This window comes from Mauremys mutica, chromosome 3 (assembly GCF_020497125.1).
Source record: "Mauremys mutica isolate MM-2020 ecotype Southern chromosome 3, ASM2049712v1, whole genome shotgun sequence".
NCBI lineage: Eukaryota > Metazoa > Chordata > Testudines > Geoemydidae > Mauremys > Mauremys mutica.
The window spans coordinates 99,590,163-99,603,889 of record NC_059074.1 but is presented as its reverse complement, the minus strand read 5'-3'; the positions used below and the strand labels follow the sequence as shown (position 1 = coordinate 99,603,889).

General features: G+C 43.7%; 1 long non-coding RNA gene across 1 annotated transcript; it reads right to left on the bottom strand.

Moving 5' to 3' along the window:
* Window positions 1-250: 250 nt before the first annotated feature.
* On the bottom strand, window positions 251-12,323 carry LOC123367231. The gene is made up of 2 exons (XR_006578369.1): window positions 12,117-12,323; window positions 251-5,322 (listed from the first exon to the last, which is right to left on the bottom strand). It is a non-coding gene; the product is annotated as an uncharacterized LOC123367231 (long non-coding RNA).
* Window positions 12,324-13,727: the final 1,404 nt, after the last annotated feature.

The following is a 13,727-nucleotide window of genomic DNA, read 5'->3' as shown; positions in this document are numbered from 1 at the left end:
CTGACACACCAGCTTGTCTGCCTTGCCAGCAAAATCTTCAGGACTCTGCCAGTCCAAGCTTTGCTTTGCAAATAACAATGAACTCCAACTCTCAGGTTCCCCAGAGATGACTCCCTGTAGCGTCCAGCCCTGTCCTGGAACATTCACAGAAGTGAAGTTCATTGTTCCTTTAAAAAGACAATACACTGCAGCTCATTAATTTAATTTGGGTTTGACAATGACTCTTATTTCAATCAATGCACTGAATTGGTTTATAGTAAAGTAAAACAAGTTTATTTAACAAAAAGACATAGGATTAAGTGATACCAAGTATAAGGAATAAAGATAGAAAGGGTTACACGAAAACAAAAGTAAACATTTATCACATAATTTTATCAAGTTACAATACTTGCCTAAGCAGTTTTCTCATCTAAACTCAGTTCCTAGAGACTTCATCCCTCTTCTTTGAAGGATCCCACATTCTATGATATCAAGAACACTGGCCCTTTTAATCTCTCAAGTGATAGATACCAAAATGGCTTTCTGTTTCTACTTATATCTCCCAAAGTTCATTCACCCTGTTTCAAGAGGCAGGAAGACTTCATGTGGTGCAGTCTCCATCTCCTGTGTAGATTAAATGTTCATTTTTCCTTCCTTGCTCTCCTGATGGTGGGTTTTTTCCCAAACCTTGCATGGAAATGTACCTTAATTGTGTCTGCCTGATGACCAGGCTGGTCAGACAAGCTAATACACATTCCTTTGTCTAGGTCAGACTGGGCTTATGGCTTGCTTGCCAAACGTTTTAAGAACATAATTCTAGCACATATCCATTACTCTTTGTACATACCCTGTACACACACCACACAGTGATTTTTGGAGACCCAACATGTTACCAGTTTGCCTACAATACCTTACATGACACCTTTCAGATACAGATTATGACAACAGTTAGGTGCAGTGAGTTTGTCAGGCCTGACGAGTTGCTGACACAGAGTAATGAATGGGCCTCAGTGTTGCAATGCCAATTTCCATCGTTCAGTAAAGAAATCTACCATTGCTGGCAAAGGGCCACATGTTATACCATTCCGTATGTTAAGAAGCACCTTGCCCTGTTGACTTCATGGAGTATGGTCTACATTATGGTCTACAAGTAACAAATGGATCATAGGACTGCTTAAAGCAATTATTTTTCTCTCTAGACAATTGAATAGAGTTTTAATGCTATGTTGAATTTTGGAATGGGGGTGCTACAAGTTCCACATTTTGGGGACATTTTATCATCTTTAACACATCTTGTTACTATTGCACATCTAACATATGCTGTACACACACTAACAAAACCCACTGGATATAGATAAAATTTGCATTGCTGATACCTGACACCAGCAAAAGACTTACCAAAATTTTGAAGCCCATCCATCACGTTTTCACCACAAGTTGTCCGTGAAAATTCTTATATCACTGCTAAGTATTATTTGTATTACTAGAGTTCCAACAATGTGGCAACACTAAAAAAACAAAATAAGTAGAGAGGGGAGGGTTTGAAGGGTCTTGGAATATGACAAAAAGCTTGACCTTGATATGATGAATAAGGGTGTGGCACTTATCCTTGCACCATGGTGTCTTCCCCCCCCCCCCAACAACAACCTCCGCTCAATGCGGTGGAACAAAACAATACCCTGAAGTGCACCTAGGATGTAGTATTCCCCATGTGGACTCCATGGCCAACTACTGTCCCAGTGGGACCACAGCATTTCCACTGCTTTTTGGGCTCATTGTTGGCAGAGAATATGGTGTGGGAGAGTGAGGCAGGATCAGCCCTTACTTAATACAAGCTGGATAATGTAAGTCACCAATAACTGGTATGTTAACTTATATTTTAATGTCAAACAATATAAAGCACTTGGGTGTTTTTGTAATTACTTGTCACAATATGCTGAAAACTGGCAACCTATGTAACATCTCCTTTCATGCAAAGATAATGGAGGCACTCTGTCAATTAAATAATAGAAAAGACTTTTCATTAACTGCAGCCCAGGATGGAATAGGAGAAATTAGCATAATAAACTGGAAAGGCTTGTCAGCCAAGAAGCAACAAGGTGAGCTGAAAAATGGGTCAAAATGGAGAGGTTTGCATTTAAGGGAAGTCTTCGGGGATTTTACGTACAAACAAGTTGGAAGAGGTGCTTTTCTGAAGCACCTATGGTTTTTCACTAGATTTGTGAGGTTTGCATGATAAAATGTCCCAAAATGTGGAACTCGTAGCACCCCCACTCCAAAAACTGTTCCAGCACCACTGCCACAGCCCCAGGGCTGGAAGAGCACTTGCTCCCTGCCATGGCACCAGAGCTTTTTCAGTCTTGGGGCTGCAGTGGAGGGGGGGAGGAAAAAGCAGGGGGCAGGGCTTTGGGAGGAAGAGATGGAGTGGGGGTGGGATGGGGTGGGGCCATGGGTGTGACTACAGGTGAAAGTGGCTGAACAGGGGAGGGGCTCCGAGCTCCAGCCAGGGCAATGCGCTCTGCTGTGCTCCTGGATGAGACTAAGAGCTGGACCCAGGCTAGGGCTGAGCTCTCTGCCCCCCTTGCCCTGGATGGGGCCATGGGGGGGCTGTGCCTCTGCCAGAAGAGGCAAGGCAGGGGGCTAGACTCCCCAAGGGGAAGCTTCACCTTCTGCCCATGGTCTCAGAGCTCCAGCCCAAGCAATTAAACAGCCCCTTAACCCAACCCCATGAGCCTGAGTCGGATGGAAAGGGCCAACTGCAGGCATCTATTTGCAATGTAGACGTCCCCTAAGGCAAGTTCCCATCCCATTCAGTTGCCAGAGGAATCTGTAGCTCAATCACTGCCTCCTCTGTCTCACATTCTAACTTAGATTCTTCATCCTTTCAAGATGCTCTGTCTGGACTTAATCAAAACACGCCAGACGTGACTTTTCAACATGCTGCATTCATAAGGATGGGTGTACTTCTTTAGCACTAATTTTATACAGGATATAAGTTTGTTCATCAAGGTAACAGCTAGATCTCGGCTTGGAAGGATTAGATTCTTATTGGTAAATATCAGTAAACATCAACTTCAATGTGCACATGGAAACTGACAAATGTACAGCTAGGCCAAGAAAAATTTTGCTTGAAAATTTACTAGAGTTTGATTTTAAAGGTATTTACGTTGTATGTTTTGACATGCGATGTTGACGATTTGATTTTTAAGGGTGGACAATATTGATAATTAATTCTGCCAAGCCTAGCTATAGCTAATGAAAGCCCACTTAGCTTTTGCAAATCTTACCCTTTGTATCTATCAGCATTGGTCTAACTCTGCTCCCACTGAACCAATAGTCCTGCCCTAAATGATTACATGTTAATACTAAGCGTGACCTCTGGAAATACTGGCTCCTCTCACTGAAAATCTGCACTATCCACTGGAGGTTACTGGGGTGAGGGGGATGTACATTTCAGGTTTTTTTCACAGCCTCTACTTATATCATCATGCAAAATATTGAAGGTGTATTAAACAAGCATAAGGGAGTTACATTATTTAACCATATGGTAATGTCAGAAATGAGTTTATGAATATTTATGGGATGTGCAGCTGGGGGCCAATTTATATTGTACACAATATGAGAACCCTTTAACATAACTCTTTGTGTTGACCAGTGAAATTATTTTATTGACTGAATGAAGAAATTGCATATTAAATTGGTAGAGTTTGTAAAGTAACGTGAAGTTTGGATTCTCTACAATTACACAAAGGTTGTTTGACATTCAATGGATCTAGTCCACATTCTGCGGAGACTATAAAAGTAAATAGCCTGTTCTGAAAGAAAGCTGGATAAACCTTTTTCCTTTTATCAGGGCTAGAAGACATTAGAAAATGTATCAATATATGTAGTCGCCACTCGTAATATTCCACTTTCGTGGCTTGATCTGAATACATGCATATAATTCTTGCTCAGTCCCAATTTAAATTCTCAAACCAAAAAAAAGCCCCTTTATTTAATGTTAGTTATGGTTATTCTCAAATGAAACCGTATTAGGAAATACAAAGTTAAGAATTAAAGGTTGCAAAGTCAAACATGCACAAGTTAGGAAATGCCAGTATGAACGTTGCCCTGCAGACTTAATTCAGCCCCCTTCTGCATATGCAGTTATAATACAGTACAATGTACAGTAAACTGTGTGTGGAAATGTAAAGCAATGCCATTTGTCATGAATTTGAAGCAATGGGAATGAGACTAAATTCTAATACAGAGAAGACTTTGTGCATGGTAAAGTTGATTGCTATTTGGCTTCTTAGGTGCTTTCTTCTAATAATGGCCACTGGTACATTCTTGTAATGTGATCTGTTTCAGACACATGGCAATGAAGCCATATTTATAATTACATTGAACATAAAATATGTTTCCAACTAATGAAAAAACAGGATGGAGAAAGGGAATTTCACAACATATTTACACCGGTTAGTTTAAAAAATCATCCCCTTATTTAAGTATTGTAAGAGTTCTTCTTTGTGCTTCCAAACTAAAATAACTCAGACCCTTTAAGAAGATATTTGTTGCTTCTTTCCATGGTTTGGTATTTGGTTTGGTGGCAGGTGTACCAGCTCTGTGTCTCAAACAGAATATAATACAGTATGAACTGGAGGTGAGTTTAGTAAAATATGAAACAGAAAAAATAAATGAAATCCTTTTTTTTCCTTCCATCACTATTGTCTTTCACTTTTCAAGTTCTTCTATAGTTTCTCATCAGTTCAGAGAGCATGCTTTTGTCAATATGTAGGTTTAAAAAAAACCTAATTCGTGTTAGCCTGCTGTTTGTGCACCTGTGATTCAACAAGACTGCTGCTGATTCATTGACCTACACAGACTTCAGCTGTCACGTGAAGACACTCCTATAGCTATTTCTACTTGATATAGGCATCTAAGGAATAGTGAGCAATGAGGTTTTTTTCCAAATGCTGTGTCTCCGAAGCCAACCGATAAAGTACGTTGCATTTAGTCACAGGTGCTGATGAGTTCAGAAAAGTGTTGCTTACTAAGTATCATGTAGAGAAAGCAAAACTGTTACAAGGCCTTTTCAGATAGCAGCAGCTGCTTCATTTGTACTGTTCTGCACTAACTTCCCACCATTTTGTTTCCCCCATGACTTTTGTAATACAGCAGGTTATTTTTAAACCTCCTGAGTTGACTGCTCGTGTTGAACCTGTTTTCTGAGGCGAACCTCCCTTAAATGTCATTATGTCCTTTTGATTAATCTCTTTCTTTCAGATCTCAGTTTCTGGTACTGGATGTGGAAGTTCAGGATGGCATTTGTGGGATCATCGGCCATGGCCAATTCCTCGTTAACTGAAAAGCAGAAACAGTTGTGTTAATTAGCAGCTCTGAACTTGTTACATAGGAAAGGTGACAGTAGGGTAAGCTTACCAACACTGCTGAAGGAACCTTCTGGGCATGAGAAGGTAGTTAAGACTACATGCCCATTGAAGGCCTGATCCAAAACTTAAAGAAGTAAAAGGAAAGAATCCTATTTACTTCATTGGGCTTTAGATCAGACTCTGAGTCTTGGCCAGTTGTGCTAATGGTGATATTTTATTTTGTGTTCTGATAGTACCTAGGGGCCCCAGTCACTGGCCAGAGCCCTATTACGCTAGGTGCTGTACATGCAGAGAACAAAAAGACATTCCCTGCCCCATGGAGCCTACAATCCAGTGTAAGGTAAGACACAACAGAGGGCTACAGCAAACAAACAGGGAGAACAAAGTAACAATGAGACAAAACTGGTTAGCATAAAAAACTGGTCACAGCACACAAGCTGTTTCACCATTGCTGAGTTTTCTGAGGCCTCACACAAAAGGCATCTTAAAGGGGGAATTAGGAGGAGGACAATGAGGCCGCCTTGTGCTTGAAGGGCAGCGTGGGAGAAAGTGCAAGACAGCGTTTGAAAATTGAACAAGCAGACACTGATTTTGGTAATGTGGATGGTGTTTTCAAGGGGGTCTCAATGAATGAGGCACCCAGCTCCTCCTGAATGCCTAAGGCCCTGTCACGGGTTGGACTGGTCCTTCAGAAGAGTTGTGCTCAGCCCTGCCTGTGCGCAGTTAACCAGCCCCCATGTGATGGACTTGGTTTGGTGGGTGGATCAGATGATCAGGATCACATGATGATAGCCTGGGGGTAGGGCCTCTTAAAGAGAGAGCCTGCTCAGAAGTACCAGAGACCTATTGGGAGCGGGAGGGCTCTCTTGCTGTAAGCCAGGGGTAGATAGTTGGAAGTGCTTAGGAGTCTCTCTGTAAAGAGCTGGGAAGGAGAGTCTAGGAGTGCCAGTAAACCCAGAGCTGGAACCCTGATATGAAAGTAATTGATAAGCCATGAAGAAAAGGGATTGACTGGATTTCAGAAGCCCTGCTAAGGGGGTTATTAGAGATCTGAGCAAGGGGCTGAGAGAGACTTGGAGACAAGCCTAGATAAGAAGTGGCCAGCAGAGTGAAGCACTGGTAATAGGTAATAATTGGAGATATACCAATCTCCTAGAACTGGAAGGGACCTTGAAAGGTCATTGAGTCCAGCCCCCTGCCTTCACTAGCAGGACCAATTTCTGCCCCTGATCCCTAAGTGGCCCCCTCAAGGATTGAACTCACAACCCTGGGTTTAGCAGGCCAATGCTCAAACCACTGAGCTATCCCTGAGTTGGTGGAACTTCTCTGATTACTACTGGGTTCCTGGACTGGAACCTCAGGCACAGGAAGGCCACTGAAAAGTGCAGAATGAAAATCCCCTGACACGAGAGGCAGAAGGCCTCTTGAGCCTGGAGTCAGGCTGAAGATTCAATATGAGGTTGCTGGAAGTTTGGGGGATTTTTTGGATTTCTTGTGTATTGCAGAAGGGAGACACGAAGTCTTTACAATTTGGCAAGAGAATTAAATAAATTGAAGATTTGGAAATTGGCTTAAGTGCAGGAAATGGAGGTGTCTAAAGCCTGGAGAGGGGAAACGGAGGCACAGAGAACTGGGTGCCAAAAGGCTCTTTTGAAAATGGCACCATATACATGTGTCCACTTGAAACTGAACTGAATTTTTCACCTAACATTTGATGGCCTTGTGGTTTTTAGTCACAGTCTTTACTGGCAATATATAATAAAAGGTTCTAGATCCCTTTGGCGAACTCCTCTGCCAATTAGTCCACTGATTACTGCTTTGTGTGATGTTAGAAAACACCAGTTGCCTTAACAAACTCCAAACCTGAAGGTGAACAAAATCCTAAACTTTAGCAGTACATTTAAACATCTGGTTTTACATAAAGACCTTCAGAGATGTGATAATCCCAAAGCACTTTCAGAGTGATGATACTGGTACTGTAATGACTCTCTAGGACAGCAAGAGTGAGTGTGCCTTCAGCAATCAGTGACACAGCCTTGAACATCATGGCTTCTTTTTCCCCCCTAACGAGAAGAAATGTTACTTAAAACAATGGCATGGACTCAACCTATGAGGGCTTGTGATCACCCTGCCCTTCCCATATTGATAAATGAGAGTGGGAATCCTGGCTACATCCCAGCTACATGGCCAAGGGAGGGTGTCCCAGTATGGAAAAAGGGATTATGCTATCAAAAAGGTTGGAAAGCACTGCACTAGGTTTACCTTAATGCTGAGGTATATTTAATACACAGTCACCGAGATGGCTCTTTACTAAAAGAGAGAGCCTTTGTTTGTATTTCAAGAAAAGTCGAATATAAATATTCACTTTCACAATAATTGGACTTCATTGGCCATCTCCTGTTCTCCCATTACACCACCTCTCTATGGTAATACCGGTATTGGGTATTTCTCGTAGCACCTCAACACTTCAGCTTCCTCACGTTTGATATATCTGTATAGTGTCATGTTTTGGTACCACAGTGTATGGTCGGTTTTCTGTTGTCAGTAGCTACAAATTATTTTTAGTCAGAGAGGCAAAGACCGAACTGACTGAAGCAAAGAGAATGGGCTTCACTGATATGGTCAGTGTCTGAAAAGTGCATGTCGAACAAGGGACTGCTTGAATAACTGTTTTAGCAGCTTGGCAGGTAACATAGTTTGTGCATTTACACACACTTTTGTTAAGGCCGAAAGTTCAGAAACCTGGAGATGTTATGCAAATGGTATATTTCCCTATTTTGCATCTTTGAATATGTATCACCTTATTTACATAATGACTACAACAAACATCCTGATTACCAGAACTTAAGCCTGAAACACAGCTAGAGCATGGAACAAGCTTTGGAAACAGAGGAATTGCTGTGCCCCAGTGGGCTCTGGCATCTACTTGGACTGGCATCTAGATAATTCAGGAGACTCTACCCAGGCTGCGCCTTGTCCTGAACTGGTTGGGGAATTGTGGCTGCTGACTGGGAAATCTGGCTGCTTCCTGCTGGGGCTGCTCTGGGTCGATAAGGCTAAATTCATAAAGGGACTCAGGGTTGCAATGCTCAACATTGCAGTAGCTAGTCACTCAGTGGAATCCACAAACCCTGAGTGAGGTGCCTAGGCTTCCTGTACAATGCATGGCGCAAGACAGGTGAATGGGATCCACAGAAGCCAGCATACTTAGTGGGCAGGTGCGTAAGTTAGCCAGGCGCAGATGCTGAGGATAGGGTGCATCCTAAGCCCTGCCCCGTCAAGGAGTTAGGTGCCTGAGTCCAGGATAGAGGGAGATGCCTATATCTGCCTGGGATCCTCAGCTGTGAATCCTCTGCTGGAGTCTGGCATTGAAACCCTTCCTTGCAAGTAAGGTGGCAGCACTCCAGCCTAACTCCACACAAAAGGGCTGGGAGGGAGGAAGGACATGACCCTCCATTAAACATTTAGCTCAGTGGTTAGGGGGCTCATGTGAGAGAGGCACTGGTTCAGTTCCCCCATCTGCCTGATATGAGCAGGGCTTTGAGCTGGGGGGTCTCCCTGCTCTCATGGGAGTGCCTTAACAACAGACCTATGGGGTATTCTGGCATGGCTCACTTTCAATATCTCCTGTTAAAGCGGTTCTTCTGGGTATGAAATACTTAAACAATTAAGTATTAATTGGGCCAGAGAGAATGACTCTCTAGCCCAGTAGTTAGAGATCCACCTGGGAGGTAAGAAACCCCAGTTCAAATCCCTTCTCCACATCAGGCAGAGGGAGGAATTCAATCAAGGTTTTCCCCATCATGGATGAGCAGCTGGACCCCTGGGCTAAAGGTTATAAGGGAGGCCACCAGTTCACTCCCTCCCAGCCATTTTGTGGGGAGTTAGGCGTGTTCAAATCCCCACACATGAGAGAGCTGGTGGCTCACCTCGTCTGAGCATCTGGCTGGTGCTTTGGGGTGAGTTAGGCATTGAGCTGCTGGGAGGGGTCAGGATTGAGGCAGCTATGCACATGCCCAGCCAGCAAGATATAGGCACCTCGGGCAGGTCAGTAGCAAAAATATAGACTCAAGGGGACTTTGGGCACCAGCGAGGTAGGGTGGCAGCTGAGCAAAGATTTTGAGAATCTCAGTGGCACTGAAAATATTGGACTTTCAGGGATTTCATAGAATATCAGGGTTAGAAGGGACCTAAGGAGGTCATCTAGTCCAACCTGCTGCTCAAGGCAGGACCAATCCCTAGACAGATTTTTTGCCCCAGATCCCCAAATGGCCCCTTCAAGGATTGAACTCACAACCCTGGGTTTAGCAGGCCAATACTCAAACCACTGAGCTCTATCCCTTCCCTCAGGTGCTTATCATGGCAGTAAGGCACCTAAGCCCTTTTGTGGCTCTGGCCCATGGTCTCTAATGGGGTGCCCAGCTCTGGCAGTTGGTGCCTCTTGCTGCCTGGAAGGGGAGGCAAGGAGATGGGGCTCTGGGTGCAGCACCCTAGTTATAGCCCTCAGAGCCTTGTGGTCAGAGGTGCTAGCCAGGACACTGCCCCATGTCACACTAGCTATAGCTCTGAGTCTATGGCCATGGGTGGGCTGGGTACTATGCTCTGAGCTGCAGCTCTGTGGTTAGAGTACTCATGACTGTTGACATGGAGTGCCCTAGAGAGGATTCTAATTGTACTGAGTCTACCTAGAATGGCCCTATCCTGACAGGTGAGGCCTAGAGTATCATCACAGCTCTCCATGTGAGGACTAGGGTTACGCTCCTCTGGGGGAGTGGTGCTGAAAGCAGCTAAAATGAGGAGCCTCCTGGCACAACAGCCTCATGAAGAGGTCTGAGAAGGACTCTGCCACAGCAAACCAACTAGCTTTTCTTTGGGTGCTAATTCCTAATTCATTCAGATACACAGAATTGACAGCCCTCTTTGTGATGGTGCCACCTGGCATCTCAGATACAGTCAAAGACAGCTGATCTCAGTTACACCAAAACTCAATTAAAAAAAAAACAAAAAAAACATTCTAAGTAGAAGAGACGGCATCAGATACAATTACTCCAAAGTGATGATTTTAGTGCTTTGTCAAGAAGATTTGATCTGTTGAATGTGGAATTGTGCATGTGATAATGGGATTAACATGTGTTCAAAACAAACTGTGCAGTGCCGGTGACTGTCTGGATAATTCCTCTAGTGTTGTTCTATGCACAGTCAGTGTTGATTAGAAAAGTGAGCACTGCCTGTGGTAGGTTTGACTGATCACTGGCACGTCTAAGACTGTGTGGAGGGGGGTTTCTAATCTGGCATTGCTATTTTGACTGCTTCAGTGTTTCTCTTTAAATTGTACTTAGCCACCCTTTACAATTAACACGTCCTCCTGATCAGATTCAAGGTGCTCTCTCATTCTGCCTCAGATAATGAATACAGACTTCTCAAGTACAGCAGTAGCTGAATTCTAACATGCTGTATACAGAGGAAGAACCAATGCAAAACAGGCTGTCAGCTTGATAGCAGCAGCAAAAGTGTTATTGGATAACGTTGGTGAGTGAGTATTGACGTACATTGTGCCCAATAAACACTGCATCCTATAGAGTCCAGACACTGGAATCCAATGGAATCTGTGGTCTCTGAGAACTCACTGTGGAGCACCCAAGGAATTTACTCTTTTCTGTTTGCTAAGGGCCTGATCCCAAACCCACAGAAATCAAGGAGTTTCTGTCCATTGGCCTGACCAAACAGCTTTGGCTTGAGCCTGGCAGTCTGAAGTGCAAGCAGCACTGCGCCAGTCTGCCACTACAGCTCAGTCTTGACCTGCAGCCATGACATGAGCTGAGAAGGAATGCAGCACAGGTCTCCTTGTATGGATAATTTGTCGGAATCACACACGAGAGCCTGGGAGGTCCCTTTTTAAAATGTTTATCATTCAAGCTTTTACTGCAACAGTCCTGATATCCCACGGCCTTTCTTGCACAAGGGCCATTCGATTGTTCTAGCACTCTGGAGCCTAATGTTCAATATGTGGGTAATCACACATTTGTGGGCGCACTCTCTCACACACAGTCTTTGGTATCTGACATAGGGGTTAAAAAAAATCTTACTATTGATCTCTAATTGATTATGGACTGGCTAAAGCTGTGACACGCCAGATGGGGAGCTTGACCCATGCACTCAGTAAAAAGGGAAGGTACACTGCTCTTAATTTTATTTCAGGAGTGCAGACATTCAACTTAATGAGCAAATAGACATAAGACTCAATCACTATTAACCTCCCACTGAAGGCTTGAGCAGCAAAGGTGCAGAGGAACCTGATTTGTAGTTTAGCTGCACTATGTTTTCTCCTTTATGGTTATTTGTAATACAAATGAGTATGGCTCTTTGCTGCTTCAGTTCACGCAGTCAGTAAAATTGTGCGGCTTAAATGTAGTTTTAGTCCAAGTCCTGAACTGTGGCTATAAGCCATCTTCTGGTTGGAGAAACAGTTTAAATGTGGCACAACAGCTTCAGGAGGCTTGACAGGTTTTGCTTTTTACATAAGAGCAGCCATATTGGATCAGACCAAAGGTCCAACTAGCCCAGTATCCTGTCTTCAGATAGTGGCCAATGCCAGGTGCCCCAGAGGGAATGAACAGAACAGGTAATCATCAAGTGATCCATCCCCTGTCGCCCATTCCCAGATTCCGTTATTCACTGCAGGTTATTTAGTATATGTAAAATGTATTTGATTATACAAGGAGGTTTATCTTTCCACCCTGTGTCATCCCCAGGGGTCTCACTCACCCTCTGTCAGCTTGATCCTGAAGTAGGCAATGAGCAACAATAGGAGCAAAACCACTGGCAGGAAGATCCCAGTGAAGATAATCCAGGCAGGCAGCTCCTTTGCAAATGCTGACAGCGTGTAACCCATGGCCAGTCTCATCGGCAACATTCTTGCTGAAAGAGACGCTCTGGGCCTTTCTCTCTGTTTCCCCCCTCCCCATACACACACTTTCTGCCCTTTGCTCCGAGCATTATTGCTTTGTCTGGACTTTGCTCTGTTTGTTCAGGCCTGTGATTTCTAATAGGATTGTAACGGGGTTACAAAGTTCCTAAAGTGCATGACACAATCCGCCTTGTGACTGGAAGGGTTGGATTTGTTGGTTTTTGTTCACTTGCATTTTTAGCAGTTTTCTTTGAGACAGCTTTTAGCATGAAAATCAATGTGTTTTTGAATACTTAACATTTTTATTCTCAGTATTATTTATTTATTATTTGTACTACACTAGCACCTAAGGGCACTACCCACGATCGTTGTGCTAAGAACCACACACACACACACACACACACACACACACACACACACACACACACACACACACACACACACACACACACACACACAGCCAGCCAATCCCTTCCCACAAAGAGCTTGCAGTCTAAATAGACAAGACAGACCAAAGATGGGAGAAAGGAAATATTATTCTCCTCATTTTACAGATGAGGAATCGAGGCACAGAGCCAGTTTTTCAACAGAGCTCAGAACCCACCATTGGGCCCAGACTTTCCAAAGAGCTCAGCTCCCATTTAAGCACCCAAATAAGTGTCTAGATTTCCACAGCTCAGCATGCAGTGTGCTGAGCTCTTTGGAAAATCTGGCCCCAGGTCACACCGGAAGTCTGTGGCAGAATATAAATAGAACACTGATCCTGAGTACGAGACTAGGGCTTTAAGCAAAAGACCTTAATTCCTATATATCTCTAGAGACTTTCCCCAAGTTTTCACAGTACTAGAAATCATTTAAAGGTGTCAGACTGACAGACTTTGCAACTTTTAAATTGTCTTAATACCCACAGGTTGGGTGCGAGGCTTCTCAGGGGTACCCAGGTTTGTGAGGCACCTCGTTACCATCTGCCTTTACATGAGGAAGCTTGTCTATGCCTGCTGTGGGTCAGCTCCCTGTCTCTAGCAGTCATTGGCAACATCAGCACTCCTCTCCAGGCCTATCCAGGACCTGCTTTCTCTCTACAGTTAGTGATAGGCACACCCCAAACCTTCTGAGAGTCTCCCTGGCGTGTGCAGCCCCTGTTCTAGTGGACACTTGCAATATTCACAGATCAGCACACCCAGACTTACCAGTTATACCTCAGATCAGTGCTCAGCTTCACACACCACAGCACTTAGACAAGTTTATTTAACACAGTATAGAGATTCTAATAATAGCAAGTAGAAATATTGGCAATAAGTGGTTACATATAAAAACATAATACACATTCTAGAACCTAGATGTACTTAACTAAATGCTTCATGTCTTATAGAACAAAAGCTCATCCAAAAAATATGCAGTTACTGAAATTAAACCTTTTACTATCAGCAGGTCCAGATAACTTGCATCCAAGAGTTTTAAAAGAGCTG